At 48.2% G+C, this 18,377-nt stretch overlaps 1 protein-coding gene across 2 annotated transcripts in view; it reads right to left on the bottom strand.

The window, feature by feature from the left end:
• The window catches only part of ERCC2 (ERCC excision repair 2, TFIIH core complex helicase subunit), a 1,411,027-nt gene that overhangs the window by 394,051 nt on the left and 998,599 nt on the right, over positions 1 to 18,377 (bottom strand). The window lies entirely within an intron of this gene.

Raw genomic sequence — 18,377 nt, 5'->3', positions numbered from 1 at the left:
CTTACTAGCTTTTTCGCACCTACTTACATGCTAGGTACACTCCGGTACATCTAGACCGGCATCTTAGGAGTACGCATTTTATTTTATAAATGCATTTTATATTCATGTATGTGTTCATGACTATTGCAAAATGGTAGAAAAATACTATTCCTTTTTATTCACTGTACTGCTGGGTCTATATCTCTGCTACTGTGTTACAGTTGTAGCAGCACATTTGTTCTACATGAGAAGAACAATGGTACAATAAATTCCCGTTTTTGCCCTCTCCTCTGACGCCAGACTGCTCCTCTGCCCGCAAACAGTCCGTGGGGGACTGCAACGCTGTACTCTGCGCCCGGGACTCCACTTACCAGAGTCCCCGGGGTGTTTCACAGGCGCGTCATTCATCAGCGCCAGGAGGCGCTTTAAAGCCATTGTTGGGCTCCCGCAGCGCGGGACGTGCGCGGGCCAAGGGCGGGCCCGTCTGCGCCCGTCATAGCCTGACAGAGACTGGACTAAGCCACTCCTCTGATATTTGGACATTGGTAGCTTAGTAGCAGTGTGGTAAGCTGAATCTCCATATTGCCTGAACTCTTTGTGTACTTCTAAGTGTTCTGTTTATTTATATCCATTTTCCAGAGCTCATTTGTAAAATGAGTAAATGCAAGGGTCCTGCTGCTACCCTGGACGCTTTCATTATCAGGGCAGAATCCTTACTAAACCATGAGATTGAAATTGCTGAAAGGCGATTATCCCTTGAACCAACACATACTCAAATGCGTTCACCTAGGCTTTTAGGTACCCCGCATTTATTCCCATTGGTATCCATAGCAACAGGCAGAAATGATGGGCCGATAACTAACTGCTCTATCAATTCCATACCACCAGGACACAATGACATAATCAGCTCACCAAGTCCGACACTGGGAGCTAGATTAAGAAAGCAAAATCCGAGATTGGGGAAAAAGGGAGATGATGAGTGTGTAAAAAAGAAAGCTATCCCTGTTGCAAGGAAACCTAGGGCTAAGGCAGTAGGGAGGTCAGCACAAGGTGCAAAACCAAAATCTAGCTCTAATCCATTAAGGGTATCTGTGAAAAGTGTATGTACGCAGGCTGAGATCAATGACGATCCAAATATCCCCGATTTAAGTAGTTATTATGAGGACTTAGAGCATATTGTAAAAAGATCTCTGGAGTCTGCAAAGGAGGCTATGTTATCTGAGCTAGTGGATCATATTAGCGCGGTTCTGAAGCCCATGGAAGAGAAGTTGGGCCAATTGCAAAAAGCTATAGGATCACGGAATAATGCCAGCTATCCCCCTAGTGAGTATGCACAGAAGAAAGTGACACAAAAAACACATGGAGATTCTTTATTACTAACAGCCCAAGGTGATAATAGGCCAACATTGGTTCAACCGGAGATTAACACAAGGAGTGGTGCGGTTAGGAACAGCTCCAGATTACATTCTAACCCCACGGGAGATGACAGGGTGGTAATAGTAGAAAATGAGTCACAAGCAAGCACTGATTCTCAACCTAATGAAAATGGATTTCCATATCGAGACACGCCTTATGATAGATCAGACAACCCAAGTGAGAAACCAGTACTATAGTCCAAAAGGTACAGACCTAATTCCTAATAAGGTTCTAAATTTACTTCCCGCCTCATGTCCCGTACGTGATAGTTTTAGCAGGGGTACCGGAGCTCAGGAGGGATCAGAACGAGAATTGGGTGAACATAAGAAATAAGACGGTAGACTGGTTAGTAAAGTTCAAGCAATTTAACATATTGAGAGTGGCTGACATTCTAATAGTACGTAGGATAGGATGAGTGGGAGGATCTAGGAAGAATATCAGTGGTGACTGTGTGGTGGTTAATTTTAGACGGCCACATACGGTCAGGGCTATAATAGCCACTAAAGAGATAACCACTCTAGGGAGCACTAGTATTAGTGTGCTACCGCTGGGATATTTTTATAGACAGACAGAGAGGAATGGCAATTGGTGCTGATTCTATAGTCCCACTATCAAATGGCTTTGAGGCATTGTCATCACTAGAGGACCTGGATTGACATACAAAGTAGTTATATTGTAGGTTGGTTGTTCCAATAGTGTCTCGGACAAATGACCCTAAGGTTAGGGGAATTGCCCCAGGGACACTGACTGTGGAGATTTATCAGTGTGATTTTTCCAGGGATCGAAGAAATGAAGCATTAAACCCAGAGACAACAGAGGGTACTCAGAAACTACAGGTAGCATATATTGAGGTGAATGTAGCCACCATGGTAGGAAGCAATGACTCAAGCACTCCAGTTAGGAATATTGGAAGAGACCCCGCACTGACTAGGGATTTGTCCAAGACTTCGAATTTATGTCTCACATCGTGGAACATTGCCGGCCTGAAGAGGAATATAGCCGATACTGCTTGGAACGAACATATAGAGGCTAGCGATATTACACTTTTGCAGGAGACTTGGCTATTAGAAACACCATATAGAGTTGGTTTTCAAACATTCAGTATGGTGGCCAGCCCTTCGGTGAAAGGAAGGCCTTTGGGAGGTTAGGTGATTTGGTTACGGGTCTCCATGGAAATTAATATTGTTCCATTAAATGTACCGTCCCAAGATATATTGGGACTAAAAATAGTTTCGAAGAATGGTGAGGCCTTATTTTTATTAAACATCTATAATAGACCAGGTCGTGTACATTGCGAATCGGTAGTAATAAGCCAGCTGGAGCTCCTTCTTGACACGTTAGGATATAGACCAAATATTATAATTGGAGGTAAATAATATTATAATTGCAACTTTTAACCTATATCAGGATTTGGTCATTTGTATGAGGACGAAGATATGGCATACAAAATCCCTGTTATAGAAAGTGATAAGGAGGTGAAGAGCTCAGTTGCTGCGACCCAATTACTAAGGCTTACAATGGGGCACAGTTTGAGAGCAGGCAATGGACGCCTGCCCTCTGACAGACCAAATGTTCACACCTTTAGCAGAGGTAGATCTCGAACAAATATAGATTATATAACGGTGACACTAGGATTTTGGAGCCACCTGGTCGATCTTAAGATTGATGCCAGAATGGAGAGTGGCCACCAACCCTTGAGGCTGATGGTATTATCGGAATTATTTCTTCCTATTCAAACTGGTTCCGAGGAAATTGGCACCAAGGAAGATGTAATTATATTAAGTAAAAATAATCGAGTTGTAAAGTGGCCATATATCTTAGGGAATACTGAAGCAAATGACTAGTATTTATTCTACCTTTGCAGATATTACTGCTTCCTTCAAAGAACAACCAGCTGGCCAAAGTAAGATGTCGGACCGGCATGGTATGCTGGTCAATGCCCTAGAGCCAGTGTTAAGCAAAATACCTAAAGAGGGGAATGCAGGAGCATTACATAAGAACAATTTTGGAAATCCCTGGTATAATGGGAACTGTCGGGCAGCCAAGACAGAGTTAATTCAGGACGTCAAGAGTGAAAATATATCTATAATAAGGGGAAAAATATATAGTTATAAACAGACCCTAGAAGAAGCAAAGAGACTATGGGATGACGAAATCTGGTCAGGCCTAATTTGTGCGGCTAAAGCCAAGGATCAGGCTGGATTTTGGAATCTGATAGCCAAAGGGAATAGGTCAGGAAGGACGCAAAGAGATGTATTCCTTGATAAAAACACATGGATGAATCACATTTCTGGTCTCTACTCTGAAATCAATGGCGTTGCCTTTGTGGTAACAAAAGATATGGAGAATGCCGCTAAGGCAGCTAAATTGCACTTTAGGCTTAATGACACTTTATTAGTTCTGGAGTCAGTTGAATCAGGTTAAGCACCAGGACCAGATAAAATCCCGGGCGATCTTTTAAAACATGATATGAGCATTTGGGGACCTTATATTAATTACCTTTGTAACGCAATAGCTGATTTCGAACCTATACCCAACACATGGAAGGGGGCAGAAATAGTCACAATTTTTAAAAAAAGGTAATCAGCAAGATCCGGCAAATTATCGCCCCATTAGCCTAATTGATATCCCAAAGAAAATATTTGCTAGGCACATTTTATTTAGGTTAACTGCATGGATTGAAGAGGTTGATTTACTTTCAAAATATCAAGCTTGGATCAGGAAAAAGACTAGTACTATTGATCAAGTATTCAGATTTGTGTGTATATGCTGGAAATATATAAACTTAAGGAAAGGTAGTCTATATATTGCCTTTGTAGACTTAAAGGCTGCGTTGGACTTGGTACCCAGGAACCTGTTATGGGGTTGTTTGCAGGAATTAGGCTCCACAAGGGAAATTATGCTAAAGTAAGATGGGGGCCGATGGGCGAACTCACTAAGGAAATACCGGTAAGACGGGGAGTGCGCCAAGGATGTGTATTGGCGCCCACCTTGTTTAGCCTTTATGTAAAAGAAATCCCTCGCTATCTGGAAGGTTGCAAAAACGATTCTCCTAGGTTGGGAGGCGAAATAATACCTGCATTACTCTTTGCAGATGATACTATCCTAATTTCTCAAACCCCTAGCGGACTCCAAAATTTGATGAACTCCTTCCAGTTGTACTGCATCAGCAAGGGCCTTGAAATAAATTCCAGCAAGACTAAATATATGTCTATTAATCCACATAGATCTTTTAAAAAGACTTTAGTACTAAATTGCCAAAGACTAGAATACGTAAACAGTTTTAATTATTTAGGTATCACATTAGACACGAAGTTGATCTGGAAACCACAACTGGAAAAAAATGGAATAATCTTGCTCCAAAACTGTACTCCTATTATAAAAAAGCATGGGGGGAGTACCACTAAAGCTGTATCTCCTGCAATCGAGGTTTTTAAATTCAAGGCTCAGTCAGCCGGCTTGTATGGAGCAGAGATATGGGGGCCCTACTGTAAACTAAATTTTGAAATTGAAGAAAATAATTTTCTTAGAAAACTATTGTCTCTTCCAAATAGGACCCCGTTGATTCCAGTAATTATGGATTTGAACTTGAAACGAATGGATAATTATGCCGTATTACGCCCCCTCTTATTTTGAGTAAGAATTTGGTCACTATAAAAAAAGTCTACAGGAGATAATGAGTATTGGACTCTCAAAGTCTATACCATGGTTCCAACATGTGTCAACCTGGCTAGGGAAAATAGGGCTACCACACTATTGGGAGGAGACTTCAGAGCTGACCATGGCATGTAGCAAGTTAGTAAAAACATTTTTTGGGGCTTACATTAACAGTAGATTGATACATGACTCTAGTCTGGGTTCTTTAACATCATCATTCCTCCTATTCAAAGATATAGCCCAGTTTGAACTGCTTCTAGATGAGGTGCATCCACAAATCGCGAAATACTTGTACCTGAAATTTAGATATGGGGTTTTACAAACAAACAATAACAAATCCAAATGGGGCAGTAATCGTGAGGACAAGGATTATGACATGTGCATGTTCTGCACAAAGGTGACCAAAGTCAAGGAAGACAATGTACACATATTATTTTTTTGCCCTTTATACGATACTCCCAGGAAAAAATGGATCAAACCTCTCTGCAATAATTTAAATATTAGGCATTGCAGAGAGGCTGAGCGTATAATGAGGACGAATACCACGCAATTCGTATTTTTTTGTGTAACTAGATTCCTGTGTAATGTGATGATTATTAGAGCCAAAATTGGTTTGAAGCTGTAATAGTGTATTACGTAATTCTAGTAAATTTTTGACATATTTTTATGTTGCATTCTAAAAATTGTAAGAACCCAGTGATGAATTCTCTTCAACCATGAAAAACCGAAATTGGTGGAGTTATTAGATATCAAATAATTCAATAGATTGTAATTACGAGGAGGGCGATTGAAGGATTTTTATAGGTTTTAACTTGCCTACTTTTAATGTTGTAAAATATTTTATATATTTTAATATATTTATTCAGAAATTAGTTTTAATTGTACATCAAGAACGGATCATGAAATTGTGCTTCTTAATACCCAATCCATGTGTTAAAATCAACTGTTGATTAAGTGTACAATGGGAATGTTTTTTATGTGCTTTTATGGTCTAAAAGACCGAAATAAAGTTTAATTGAATTAATTGAACAATAAATTCTTATTCTAAACACGCCCGACTGTTTCTTCTGTGTATCTCTCTGAAAGCAAAATAAGCAAGCACGAGTGACTGGGTGAAAAGTAGTATATTGTTTCCAAGAGTCTGAGGTTATTGGGTTCTGAGGTTGCAAAAACTAATCTCTCTGATAACAGGAAATTCTAGTAGCACTAGGAGCTAGCTAATGCGAAAACAGCTTAACATATTTGGCGGGGTGTACAGAGTCTGTCTGCCACCAGACCCACAGTTTATGTTATCCGCAAATGCGTAAGTCCTGCCTTAAAGGTACTATTGGAACTACACTACACACTCTTTGCTCGCAGAAAACAAGCAATGGCATAGCCAATAGGTTTCGCCTTTGGGACCTTATAAGTGTTTAGCCATGCAACAGTTGATGTTGTTGCACCAAGGCTATTGTGCTGCATAACTAAATACTTATGTATGTACAACTAGCACTATTCTGTCACTCTTGAATGTGTATGGATGGTAGAGCACTCTTGCATGCACAGAGATGGTAGGGTCCCTCATCTGCACTTTTGCATGCAACTGAATGGAAGAACCTCCTGTGTACATACATGCTTGCATATACTGAGATGGGAGGACTCACTTATGTGCTCTCAAATATAAAGGGATGGCAGAGTTCACCGCGAGCACAAAAGCAACACAGAAATGCAGGTCTCACAAACCCCAGCGACTGGAGTGGGAGGTACCTCATGTACAATTTTGCAGCAGAGATGGTAGGGCTCCCCTTAAGCACAAACAGTAAAGATCCCCACGCGCACTGAGAAGTATGGTTAGCCACGTGCACAAAGGCATCACAGATGTAGGTCTCACTACTCCCAAAGATGGAGGTATGTAATGCAGGTACAATATGAAACAAAGATGTCAGGGTTCCCCGCGTGCACCCTAGCATGCACAGATGGAAGGGCTCCTCGTGTGCACTGTTGCATGCACAGAGGCAGTAGGATTTCTTGCACTCTTGCATGCATGGAGATGTAACATGCACAAAGGTGGTACAGCTCCCTGCGTGCACTCTTACATGCACTGAGATGGTAGGGTATACCAAGTGAACTAAGGCAACTCAGATGCAGGTCGCACTGCTCTCAGAGATGGGGGTGGGGGGAGGTGTACTTTTGCTGGAATGTTCGTAGGGCTGCCACGTGCACAGAGTTGGATAGGGCTCTCCGAGAGCACTTCTGCATGCACAGAATTGGCAGGGTTCCGCAAGTATAATTCTGCATGCACAGAAATGGAAAGCACCCAGCCCCCTTCCGCCCGTGCACTCATCCATGCGCGGAGGTGGAAGGGAACCCATGCGCACTCTCCCAGCACAAGGGGACGGCGGAAGGTAATCATCTTGGCAGACTGCCGGGCTCGGCAACATTCAGTTACAGGGCTTTATTCCTTCACATATCGCTCCAGGCCCCTCGAGAGCTGAAATCCAATCTCCTCGCCCAGGCACCGGGGAAGAGGGTGCAGGGAGGGCTCCCAATGAGGCCGTATTAAAATAAAGCACGCAGCTTGAAGTGCCACCGGGCCCGTCTCAGCTAATGAGCGCAGAATCCGCCGTGCACCGTGGAAGGTTCTGGCGGGCAGATGCGCGAGGAGAGAAGGACAAGCATAAAGCGGATAGAAGGAATGTAAGGGAAGCGCAGCAGAGAGTAGGGGGAGGTATACTGTGAAAGAGGTGGAGGAGGTGGGCGACAGAGTATGGTGGGAGAGAAGGGTGGCAGGCTGTATGAGGCGCTATGTATGGAGGGGCGGACTATCAGGAGGGGCTGGCTGGGGGAGGGGGGCACCCGATAAGGATGGCAGACTGTGCCCTGGGCGGAGGGGGAAGAGGAGACAGAATGTATGCAAAAATGGCGCAGAAGGTAATACATTACTTGGAGGTAGAACAGATGGAACAAGCAAGACATGCGGGGGGAGTTGTGTGCACGTGCGCGCGAACGTGATCCGCAGCAGAAGTGAAAGGGATCGCGCTCCAGATGACGCCTCGAGCGCTGAAAGCTGGCGGGTGCGCGCATGCACGAGCACGTAATCGCAAGCGCTAGGCCAGCAAAAGCATGGGGTAGCACTTTGAAAACCCCACTTACTAAATGTCTCGCAGAGTAGCACATGAGCTGGCTCAGGCGCTGGCTCAGGCGAGACATAAAAATAGAAACATACCAGATAATTTAGTCTGATCAACTACAAGGGAGTCACAAACTAGTGACAGAACAAAACTTTTTAACCTCACTCCGATGAGAAGACACCATAAAAGTGGAAACCGCTCCACGTGTGCCAGCACTATTGAAGGAGACTAATTCAGATACAACAACTGAATAATCACGCCCAACTGCAAAACAAAGAATATAGTGTATTGTGTCACCTGTCCCTGAGGTAAAAAATACAATGGAAAAACTAGCCAGGAAATATATTAAATTAAAGAATTGCATAACATAAATCCAGAATAAGATGTAAAATACTACATGCACCTATGGTACAACACTTTGTACAAATTAATCATACAGCATCCAATATAATATGGACAGTCCTGAGACAAGTCACATTTGAGACTTTATCTCCGCACACCATAAAACAGCTTAACCCCTTCGATGCTCATGATGGAACCATTACATCATGTGCACACTAGAACGAAATCCCTCTGCTGTAAACAGCAGAGGTTTTTTTTTTGCCTCGGGAGGTGGGGAATAGCTTCCTGAACCTCCTGAGGCTTTTTAAAAAAAATGTCAATGCAATGACGATCTTGTGCATGGCACACTGATGTCATTACATTGAAAATTAAACTTAGTGTCTGTTTTACTAGGCTATCTCAGCCCCCTCAGCAGAGGTGGGGTCTACCCATAATGGGCGTGCCAATGTACCCCCCCTTCCCAAAAAAAATGTCACAGACTTTCTGCCCTCCTCCAGGAGGCAGATAGGGGCAATAGCTCTCACCAGGTTCTGTAACCCAGAATTGCTTGCAAACCTCAAACTTTGTAAAAACAAAACACAACGGGCATGGCTTAGCGAGCCATCATGGCGGACGTTTGCTGAGCGAGCTCCGTCCAGCCGGCTAAGTATCCTTCATCTATCCTTGCTCCCCTGACTTTCCAGAAATATTGGGGACGACCCAGCAGCTCAGCAAGCTCCTGGGGACACTCGGTGAGACTTTGAGGCACCTAGAGCAACGGCGAGCTGAGCGGGCGGGGCCCGTGTGGAGTGCGACCTACAGCGCGGTGGAGAAGCCGGAAGATCGTGCCTGGGGTGCCGGAGGTCGGAAGCTGACACGATCGTCTGTGGGTGGCTGCTGGCTATCGAGGGGGGACCAGCAGCGTGATGAGGCGGAGACGGCGGTCTGGAGTGTGGCTGTGGCTGGGGGACCCTGTGGCGTAGCCTGTGCCAGGAGCGGAGGAGGGGACGCGGTGGCCGACATAGGCCGCGCAGGTGAGGAGCGACCGGGAGAGGCCAGAGCGAGGATCTGCGCCCGATCCTACTAGGCCGTTGTGGTCCCCCTGGAGCCCAGCACCTGGGCGGAGGCAGCAGCTGTTGGCGGGACATTGTGGTGCTTACCCCCACGCCTGGGGGCCTGGGCAGCTCGGCGGCAGTATCGAGCCGCGTGGTGTGGTGCAGGGAGGCCTGTCGTCGGCCTGGCTTCCCCCCCTCCCCCGCTTGACATTTTCCTGCAGCATCAGTGGGGATCCCGGTGGCAGCGAAGTGATTAGTGCGGCCTGGGGCGAGCGTGGGGGAGGCCCCTTGCTGTTTATATGAGCTTACTCATTGGCGGTCAGCCGGACCGCGTGCGCGTGGCGGGTGGGCCCTGCAGGCGGCGATATTGGCCCGGACTCTATGGCTGCCTCTGAGGTCCACTGTGGAGGATCCTGACTGGAGGCTGTTGTCTATTCCGCTTGTTGACTTGGAGGTACAGCCTCTAGCAGTCAAGATCTCCCCTTGGTGTTTGGAGCTTTGGAGGCAGGTGGAGGCGGCGACTGGGGGCGGCAGTGCCCTTCCCCATACCGAGAGCTGTTGTGGGGGATCGGCGGCACAACCGAGCTTCGTGGGGTGAGGAACGGGGATCCACTACTGGGCCCACCCACTGCTGCTCCTTTCTCCTCCCCCCTCCCGGTCGGCAGTCGGTCGGGCCGTGGCCCGAGGAGTGTTGTCTGCAGCGGATTACACGGCCCCTGATGCGGGTCCCTGAAGAGGCTTGTGGGCCCTTGTTTGGGGCGCCTCCCCTCCGGAGATAGCTCGGTGCCCGGACTGATAGGCCTGTGTCTGCGCTGAAGGGGTAGCAGCTTTGACGTCTGGTTGAGCTTCGTGTGTGCCTGTGGGCCGGCTGCAGAGGGCAGACATGACGAGGGACAAGAGCAGCGGGGGCTTGACTAAACAGGCGCCCATAGACAAGTTCACTGGCCCGGGAGCGGTGGCTGGGGCTACTGGGGGCCAACAGGAGGCCATTCCGGACAATGCGACACTGATGGCGGCGATAACTAAATCCAGAGACATGTTGGATGCTAGGATTGGGGCGGTGGGCTCGGAAGTTCAGCTACTGCGACAAGACCTGCGGAACGCAGTGGTCCGCATCACGGAGGAGACCCGCATCTCAGGAGTGGAGGACAATGTTGCGACCCTGAAGCAAAAGGTAGCGAACATGGAGAATATTCAGAAGGGTCTGGCGCTCCGGGTTGAGGATGCCAAAGGAAGGGCCCGGCCGAACAACCTGAGATTTGTGGGCTTTCCGGAGGGATGTGAAAATGGTAAAATTTCTTACCCAGTGGCTAGAGAGTTGGCTGCCTCCGGAGGCCATGTCCCGGCGCTTCGTGGTGGAGCGGGCTCATAGAGCGCTGATCCAGAAACCCCCAGTGGGGGTCCGCCCACGGCCAGTGATAGCCAAACTCTTAAACTATCTCGATTCCGACGCCATACTGAAACAGGCCCGGGCCAAGGAACCCCTACTCTATGAGAACGCCCGAATTTTAATATTTCCGGATTACACACGGCTGGTCCAGCAACAACGTCAATCATTTATGACCATTTATGGTCTGCGAGATCTCAAGCTGCCCTACACCCTCTTGTTCCCAGCTCGCTTGCGGGTGGTGTTCCGCTCCCGCACCAACTTCTTTGACACACCAGAGGAAGTTACAGATGGACAGATGAGACAGTTCGAGTGAGAGTGCATACGCCGCCGGGGCGGGAGTCGGATTCCTCTGCGAGTGAGGTCACGCCCAAGGGACTCCGGGGACAGCAGAGAAGGGGCGATAGACGATCCAGTTCCCGGAGACGCTCCAAGTCGCGCGGGGCCCCCTCCCGTGGGGGCTCTGCTACTGGCCAGCAGACTGGAACCCTGAACTGTGTCATCCTAGCCGTGCTGCTGTGCTCTTCTAGCTGCTTGGGTGGAAGCTTTTTACTGCTTTGGTCGGGTTGTATCCCCACCTGTACTTCAGTGGTTTTGAGGTATGGGGTTTGTTGGGGGGATTGTTTTTGGGTATGAGTCTGACTTCCACAAGGGGTTTATTACACTTTATGTGCACACTTTCGGGGCCCTCCGCCCGTGCTATGGCCCTGTCCGTTCCCCGATGGCTGGTCGTATTCTCAGTTGGGACGTGCACGGGGTCTTAGATAAAATTAAAAGAGGGGCTATTTTGCGCCAGGCAAAGCGGGCAAGAGCTGACATTCTTTTGTTACAGGAAACCCACCTATTGGGTAAGAAGGCCCTGTTTTGCAGCGGTATGGGTACCAGCAAGTCTTACATGTCGGCTTTACAAGGGGTTCGAGGGGGTGGCCATTCTAGTGCATCGTAGAAACCCATAGTTCACTCCAAACAGGTGGCTGATATGCTGGGGCGATACCTGTTCATCCGGGGCGATACCTGTTCATCCGGGGCATGGTCGGGGAGGATCCTTTGGTACTGGGTTGCGTCTACACCCCCACCCCCCTTTCAGTGGTCACTGGTTGAGAAACTGGTTACCATGTGGGAGGACATACCTGACGCGCTGCCAGTGGTGGGTGGGGACTGGAACGATGTTCTGAACGTGGTCAAGGACAGGCACAGGATTGGGGGGGGGGGCCCGGGCATTGGCCAGTCCACAAAACTGCATGATATGGTGGTGGGCTTAGATTGGGTGGACACATGGCGGCGCCTACATGGGGACAAGCGGGAATACACATATCTCTCAGCAGTCAACAAATCCTTTTCCAGATTAGACTACATTTTTGTACCCCGTGCAATGGCTGTAAGGGTGGAGTCGGCGGAGATCCTCCCACGCGGGCTCTCCGATCACTCCCCAGTGTCCGTTCATTTCTGGGTGGGCAGGGGGCGGCAGTCATTCCGTTGGTGCCTTTTGGTGTGGCACCTGCAGCAGGAGGACTACGGGAAAAACATGAGTGAGGCTATTGCTAACTATCTCGTCAGGAATGAGGGTTCTGTCTCCAGTGCCGGGACACTGTGGGAAGCTTTGAAGCCCACCCTGCGTGGGGTGAACATTGTCTTGTGTGCCGCAGCTCATAAGCAACGCACGGCAGAGTTGGTGCGGGCCGAGGCAGCAATAGAGGCGCTTGAGCGCCAGAGTCGGAGGGCGGGCGAGGGTTAGGCGTTGGGTCAGCTGCTCCTGACGCAACAGTCCTATGCTGCTCTTCTGTTGGATGAGGCACGGCAGGTCTGGTTGGCAACGCGCAGCAGAATATGTTAGTGGGGGGACAAGTCCGGCAAAATGTTACATCGGCTCCGTCAAGGCACTTTCCATTCACAGACCCTCCCGGGTATATTAGACAAGGCGGGAGCTCCGATTACAGGGGGTGCTGGCGGAGAGTTTTGCTGCATACTATGTGGACCTCTATGACCCACGGAAGTGCCTGCCGGAGTATATGGTGGACAAGTTCATAGCAGACTTGCCGCCTAAGGCGGTGTCAGATGAGGTGCGTGACCGGTTGGAACTCCCTCTGACCGATGAGGAACTAGGCACGGTCCTGGGCCAGCTCAACTCTGGGAAGACTCCTAGACCTAATGGTTCCAGAGTGAATTCTTCAAACAATACAACTTGCCACTAGCCCCTCACTACCGGGTGGCCTTGAAGGAGGCTAGGGAACAGGGTAGGCTCCCCCCAGATTGGAGGAATGCGGAACTGATGGTATTTCATAAGTCGATGTCGGCCCCCGGAGCACCATGCCTCCTACCGTCCCATTTCTCTTCTGAACATGGAGGCCAAAGTCCTGGCCAAAGCGTTGGCTAATCGGTTACTACCACAAATCTCAGCGCTCGTACACCCGGATCAGGCCGGATTCATGCCCCAGAGGGCGACCAGGCACAATATATGGCGGGCACAGGTGGCGATGGCGGCTGTCCGACAGACCAGGGAGCAGCCGGCGTTCCTCTTGGTCGACATAGACAGGGCATTCGACTCTGAGCTGGGTCTATTTGTTCGCACTGCTGCCCCGGCTTAATCTCGGGCCCCATTTCATGTCCTACCTGTCACTCCTATATACAGATCTTACGGCATCGGTTTCGGGTGGCGGGAGCGGTCTCTTCCAGTTTCTCTATCAGGCGCAGCACCAGGCAGGGATGCCCCCTCTCGCCATATTTATTCGCCCTGGCTATGGAGCCGTTAGCGGCGTGGGTGCGCATAGATGCACAGCTAAGGGGCTTTGAGTGGGCTCCGGGGCTGTCCGACAGGATTGCATTATATGCGGACAATGTCCTTTTTTTTTCTTACGGATCTGGATAGAACAGGGCCGCGCTTCCTGCGGATAATGTAGATCTTCGGGGTATCATTGGGCTATATATGAACCCCCGCAAATCCACGCTGTGGGTGCTGGGGGAGCGGGCGAGGGTCGGCGATTGGGCATCCACGCTTCAGGTGGCGGTGGGGGGCCTCAAATATCTGGGTGTGTTTCTATCGGAGGTGCCGGCCATCTCCTGGGAACAGAATCTGGTGCCGGTGTGGGAGCGAGTTTGTGCAGATCTCAAGATTTGGTCGCGTGTGCCTGTGACACTCTATGGCAGATCAGCAATTTTTAAGATGGTAGCGCTCCCTCGGCTGCTTTACCAGCTACAGAATCACCCGTACCCGATCCTGCCTAAATGATCCGGCAGGTGAATTCTGTGCTCGGGCAGTTTTTGTGGGAGGGGGGAGCTGTGCATGTAGCGCTGCGCACTTGCTTCCTTTCCACCTATTGTGGAGGGTTGGCGACCTCGGACATCCTCTCATACTATCAGGCCTCGCACCTACTGGTCCTGAATGAGTGGTGGTATGGCGACAGGGGGAACCCGGCATATGCATTGGAACGCTATCTTATGGGGTCCCACATACTGCACACTATCCATTACTCTGCACCGCTGCGCGGCGCGCTGTCATCGGTCACGCGGGTGGTGTTTCAACTTTGGAGGCAAGCACTGCGCTGCATGGGGTTTTGGCATACCCTGACCGGGGAAACCCCCCCTCCCTGTGGAACCACGGGCGTTTGCCCAGCCTCGCGGCACTACAGGGCTTCCGGGGTTGGGATGTCATTGGAATCTCGACCCTGCGGGATATTCTGAGGGGCACGACACTCAAGTCCTTTCAAGACTTACAAAAGGAATTTGGCATGCCCCGTTCCCAGTTCTTTCGGTACCTCCAGTTCCGCCATGCACTGTCTCCTAGCCTAGAGGGAATAGGGTCTCTCCCTGAGTTTAGTCCACTGAAAGCAAAAGTATTTATGGGGGACCTGGAGACAAACAAGATTTCCCAAATCTATCAGTCCCTGGTTACGCATTGCTCCCCTACGCTGCAGAGGCTCCGGGAGACATGGGAGGAAGACGTGGGCACACTTGAGGAGGAGGATTGGAGGGAGGCTCTGGCCGCCCCCAGGGGTGCGGCCATAGCAATGTGTCTTCGCCTCATCCAATTTAAATACCTACATAGGGTCTACTTCACCAGGGTTTGGCTGTGGCGGGCGGGGTTGATTGCCCCCCCGGAGTGTCTCCAATGTGGCCGGGAGGAGGGCACGTTTCTGCATACCGTCTGGTGCTGTAGCCCCCTGGACCGGTCCTGGAGGGGGGTCTTTGCCTGCTTGTTGGAGGTGTTGGGGTGGGAGCTCCCACGTACGCCACAGTTCGCCCTGCTGCACGTTAGAGAGGGGGTAGGGGGCAATGTGTATAAAAGACACCTGTTGCAGCTTGGTCTCACATTGGCAAAACGGGATAATTGGCAGCGTGGAAAAATGGTCTAGACATTTGTACGTGATTGGAACAGGCAATCTTTGTTGCCAGGGGATGCCCACGAAAGCACTATAAAATATGGAAGCGTTGGGCAGAATACCGTGGCCTGTGGCTAGAGCCTCCTGTTGTAACAGAAGATCTTCCGGGGAAGTGACTGATGGGACGTATGACTTTGTCTTGGTGTGGGGTGGGGTGGGGGGGCCCGGGGGGCGTGTGTACATATGCAGCTATTCCTCTGTGCTATGGAGGTTGTTTGACTTTGGGGGAGGGCGTGAGGGAAGTTGGGGGTGGGGGTCTGTGGGGGGGGGGACTGTAGTTTCATATGCATAGTTCTGTTTTTTATTTGCTCGTTTTACAAAAAAGAAAAGTCAATTGCATTCCGGCTGATGTAATGTTTGATACTGCAGTTGTCTCTGGAGTGCAGAGCCCTGCAACAAATGTTCAGTCTGACAATAAAATATGTTTTTTTTTTTTTTAAAACACAACAACTTTTCCTCTCATTTCTGTGATGGAAAGTTCTGGAATCTGCACAGATCCACAAACTTCTACCCACTCAGCATTCCCCCAAGTCTCCCGATAAAAATGGTAGCTCAGTTGTGTGGGTAGGCCTAGTGCCCGTGACAGGAAACTGCCCAAAATGTACTGTGGCGACTTCAAAATTATTGATTCCAAAAATACCTTGTTTTGCGAGGGAGTCACCTGCGTTTTTTTTTAATCTTGGGCTAGGAGACGATCTAGGGAAACTTACCAATCCCAGACATTTCTGAAAACTAAACAACCGGGGTAGTCCAGGGATGGGTGGTTTGCGTGGGTCTCCCAATGTTTACCTACCCAGAATCCCCTGTAAACCTCAAATTTAGCTAAAAAACAAAATTCAAATTTTTCCTTACATTTTTGTGTGGGATCACTGTACCAGCAAAAATGTCCTACCACCCAGCGTTCCCCTTAGTCTCAGTTGTGTATGTGTCCAATGCAGAATTGCCTAAAAATGTATTTTAAAAAAAATATAGCACTTAGGGTTTGTTGTGCTATCTCGTCAATCCCTATCCCTATGTTTTTGGCCCTTCCCAGTCGCAGGCCCTTGGCCCACCAACCCAATTAGTAGGGGCCTAAACAAAGGTTTCCCCACTTCTACACATATAACTTTAATTTTTCATGTGTTCCTTTTATTCTCCGGCTAGTTCACTCACTAATGTTATTCATGGGTGTTCTTTCATGTTGTTGATTGTATGATGGCTTGCCACTGGGTCACAGTTTTGTAGGCCTCAGAAAACACCCAAGTTGAATGAGTTTTCGTCTGTCTCTAAATTAATTGACAAGATTAAAGTTTGAGTAAAATGCTCACTTTCAAAGCATTAAAGTGTTTAGATGTGTCTGTTATGTAACTGAACAAAGTTAGACTGACAAATATATAATTCATAACTGATGCACTGTACTTACTAGCTTGTAAGGAGGGTCTAAATTATGTATTGATGTGGAAATGTAGCTCCTTGGTTTGAAAATTTTAGGGGGGGTGTGACAAGATCTCAGAATGTCCCCCAACACATCCTGAACTTCAAAAGTGTCTCCTTTTAGGTTGTCACGAAAAAGGTTAAACTAGAAGTAGATTGTTATTAAATGGTACTAGTGGCTACCTATTTATTTTCAAGGATTTCTAATGAGTTTCTTAAAGCAATTTTTTTGTTATTTGTAGACAAACTTATGTTCAGAATTATGATTGACCAAAACTGGATGCACTGTTCCTTGGCTCAACTGATGTTTTTTGGACAAAGGGGTAATTGTTTGATATTTCATAGGTGACTAAATCTAGTGAATTTGTGCTTTGTTTTAAAACGCTGTTGGTGTTTTTCCCAGGACTAATTCGGTGGGCCCACTTGTTGACCGTTTCAATTTTGGTTCACTCACGTTTGCGGTAGACGCCTCTTTTTTTGTTTTGTTGTGTCGTCCACCTACATTTGAAGTGTTTGGAAAACCATTTGGACAACAGTGTTTCAACCTATTGGCAGTTTGCGCCTGAGTTATATCTGCAGAGTATCATGCTTTCTGGGAGTGCAGTTAAGGTAGTCGGTCTGAGAGTAGCCAAAACCACACAGAGAGCAACTGAAATCATTCCCCCAGCGTCATGGCTGAGTTATAAATCATCAGAGCGGCTGTCACCACACTCCATACTGTGGTAAGGGTGTTAAGATCTGCGAGCCAACGCAATCTTCAGTCACCGCTGCTGCCAGATGCTTCCATGGGTCTGTGGGAAGGCAGCAGCAGCGAGCACCGGATGGCAACACCCCACGCCACTGGCGATGCTAATGGGGCTGTCGGCCTCCTCCTGACACTGCCGGTAGATTGAACGTGACTGGGGCGTGCGGCGCAGCGAGCACTGCACTGCAGGAGCGGCCAACGGGAGACACCGGAGTCTTTACTCACCACTGCTGCCTCTTCAACGGGTCCGCAGGAGAAAGGCAGCTCGATGCTCCAATAAGGCTCGCTGCCCGCCATAGGAGACTCCTCCTCTTCCGCCTTCCACACGAACACGTACTGCGTCAGGAACATGCGCAGTACTGTCCTGCATGATGCATTGACCGAGTCTCGCTTGACACACTCACACATGGCAGCCGACACACTAACGTTTTGCAACAGTTTGGAAAGCACTGCTGTAGACTGTGGTGTTTGAAAACAAAACATGAAAGTTGGATAGATCAATGGATGAAGAGTTGCGACAAACATCGCTCCGCATATGCATTAGGTATTTATCATTATTTATGAATTTGTTTTGTTAAATGAGGCTGACAAAACAACTAAAGCGGCCTCGATCAACAACCCCAAAAAATGGAGAGAAACAGCAAAAAAACAAAGATAAAAAAAATAAAGAATGACAAGTGAGAAATGAATTACAGATGAGAGACGCTGAGAGAGAAGAATGTGTTGTGTGCTTGCTTCTTTAAGAAGGAATAGAGAATATGGGAAACTGAAAGGAAGAGTTACGAGCAAGACATATAATTCAGATCACAACTAACGGTAAACATTACACTTTGCTAGACGATGAATGTTCTGTAATAAAACAAAGTGGTAAGCCAGTACCTATTTAACAAAAACTTTCAAAAAAGTGTATTGACACTG

This window comes from Lissotriton helveticus, chromosome 9, assembly GCF_964261635.1.
Source record: "Lissotriton helveticus chromosome 9, aLisHel1.1, whole genome shotgun sequence".
Classification (NCBI taxonomy): Eukaryota; Metazoa; Chordata; class Amphibia; order Caudata; family Salamandridae; genus Lissotriton; species Lissotriton helveticus.
Note: the sequence above shows the minus strand (reverse complement) of the source record. Positions and strands in the feature narration are given on the sequence as shown.